This window comes from Schistosoma mansoni, chromosome 3 (assembly GCF_000237925.1).
Source record: "Schistosoma mansoni strain Puerto Rico chromosome 3, complete genome".
Taxonomy (NCBI): domain Eukaryota; kingdom Metazoa; phylum Platyhelminthes; class Trematoda; order Strigeidida; family Schistosomatidae; genus Schistosoma; species Schistosoma mansoni.
Genome location: NC_031497.1, coordinates 1,552,261 through 1,554,870, shown reverse-complemented (window position 1 = coordinate 1,554,870; position 2,610 = coordinate 1,552,261).

Genomic DNA, 2,610 nt, shown 5'->3' with positions numbered 1-2,610 from the left:
TTGTTACATATTAAGTATCGTACATAATGATTAAGTTCAGTCTATAGAGATCATTACACATTCGATGGCGAAAATCTGGAAGAGGTGGAAACATTCACTTACCTGGGAAACATCATTGAGGAACAAAGAGGATCGGATGCAGATATAAAGGCGAGGATTGGCAAAGCAAGGGAAGCATTTCTACAATTGAAGAACATATGGAACTCAAAACATTTGTCAACCAATATAAAAATCAGAATCTTCAGTACGAACGTCAAGACAGTCCTACTGTATGGAGCTGAAACTTGCAGAACTACCTCAACCATCATCAAAAAGGTACAAGTATTTATAAATAATTGTCTACGCGAGATACTCAATATATGTTGACTGGATACCATCAGCAACAGCCTCCTGTGGGAGAGGATAAACCAGCTTCCATGTGAAGAGGAAATTAGGAAAAGACGTTGGAAGTGGGTCGGACACACATTGAGGAAATCACCAAACTGCATCACGAGGCAATCCCTAACTTGGAATCCGGAAGGGAAGTGGCAAAGAGGAAGGCCAAAGAATACATAACGCCGGGAAATAGAAGCAGATATGAAAAGGATGAATGTTAACTGAAAAGAATTGTCTAGGACAGGGTTGGATGGAGAAAGTTGGTGTGCGGCCTATACTCCTCCACGAGGGATAACAGCAGTAAGTAAATAATGGAAATCATTAGACTTAAGGTCTTTTTTTCTTTGTGAACTCCATGAAACTGGTTATTTTACAAGGGGATGAAAATATACTCAGATGATTCTTTCTAAGTAGGATATTTATGAGTAAACCCGGATTTTTTTAATCAAAATCCAAATCAAACTAAATCATTCACAGTTGTATAATTCACAATGAAGTAGACACTAATCGATGTGAACAGTCTTAAATTGTCAATATTCAGAAAGCAAACTTTTATCTTATGAGGATAAGAAAAAATAAAAGCGATTTCTCTTTGATGAAACTTTAAGCATTAATGAATTCTTATTATCAGAAGGGGATTTGTGAAGATTTAGTATTTTAATAGTTGAAAGCGTGAGTCGATTGAAGCTAGACCACTATCGAAAACCTGGAAGCACTAGACGGTCGTTTCGTCCTATCGTGAGACTCCTCAGCAGTGTGCATCCTGCACTCGCGAGATTCGAACCCAGGACCTACCAGTCTCGATCCAGAGCCCTTAACCGATAGACCACTGAGCCGGCATGACAATTCTTCTTAGTTAAATACAGCTATTTTGAAATAAGGATTGAAAAGTTGTTATACGAAAAGTATAGACTTATTGGATTAATTTTTTCGAGTATTTGGTCAGACAAATCGGTCGCCCACTGAATGCAGAGAAATATCATTGCAAGTATTCTTCAGTATTGATTGAATTCTAACAATCACATTACCAATGACGATAATATTAAGTTGAGTAATGAAAAACTACTTTGTACAGTAGGAAGATCAACTGGTGTCTATGATGTTTGTTCACTGTTATTGGCTTAATTGTACATTTTTTAAAGTACACTAACATGTGTGTGTATTGTACACCTCGAGAACTACTTATTTCCTAGAAAATGATTTAAATGTCTTTTATGAACTACAATATAACTAATTGTGGTAGGATTCTGTCATTGAATACAAAGACAAAACATATCAGTTGAATTAACTTCTTATTACAAATAATTCAAAAGAGGTGATACATTTCTATATATCTAGACCTCAAACTCTTCACTTATACCCGAAGTTTGTGCTGATGATGTCGTTCAGAAGGACGATGAAAGCTCCACGACCAAACCATCCAGCTCAGAGAACAAACTTACATCAAAAACCTCTAATTGATAATGCACTTGAATGATGTCTAATTTATGTAATGAATGTGCAATGTACTAATTGTAATACTAAATTTACTAAGCTTATACCCAAATGAGGTTCTGATGTTGGTTTGACAGGTGTTTTATTTACGAAAGAATAAATATCACTGTTATGAAATCATGGAATATAATTAGGATTTGAAAATTCAAAAATACCTCCCACGAAACAAAGATGACTTGGAGCAGTCACAAATCTGAATTTACAATACAGATTTTCAACCTCAAATGATATCTCATCTCAGTCTCTACCGAATGAGCTCCCATCTTAGTTCTCTACTACACTTTAGATATGAGAATTTCTATCCAACTCAAGGACAATGTGAAAACTTGCATACTACGGTTGTTAAAATGTTCCTTAAAACGTTCTGATACACCATCACACTACTTATCAGTAGTTTATAACAATTGTTGAAATTTTGATGTTACTCACGAAACAATGAATCATATTTGAATATCGAATTGAATATAACTGATGTTTTCTGGTAAAGCATAATGTATATAGTTTATACTGGAATTTTTCAAGTGAAGTATCTCAGTTGGGACAAAACTTATACATACTGGAAACAAGTCAATGAATACTAGTTAAATGTAGGCGCTTTGCACATACTTAGCAAAGCAACATATCCTTCAGCTACATTTATTTAGCATTGTTTGTTTAAATCTTCCCATAATGTGTTAGGACTGCAACTGGTCAGTCTCTAATTGGCATATGTGCATACTGTGTGTATTGCCTCAATATAGC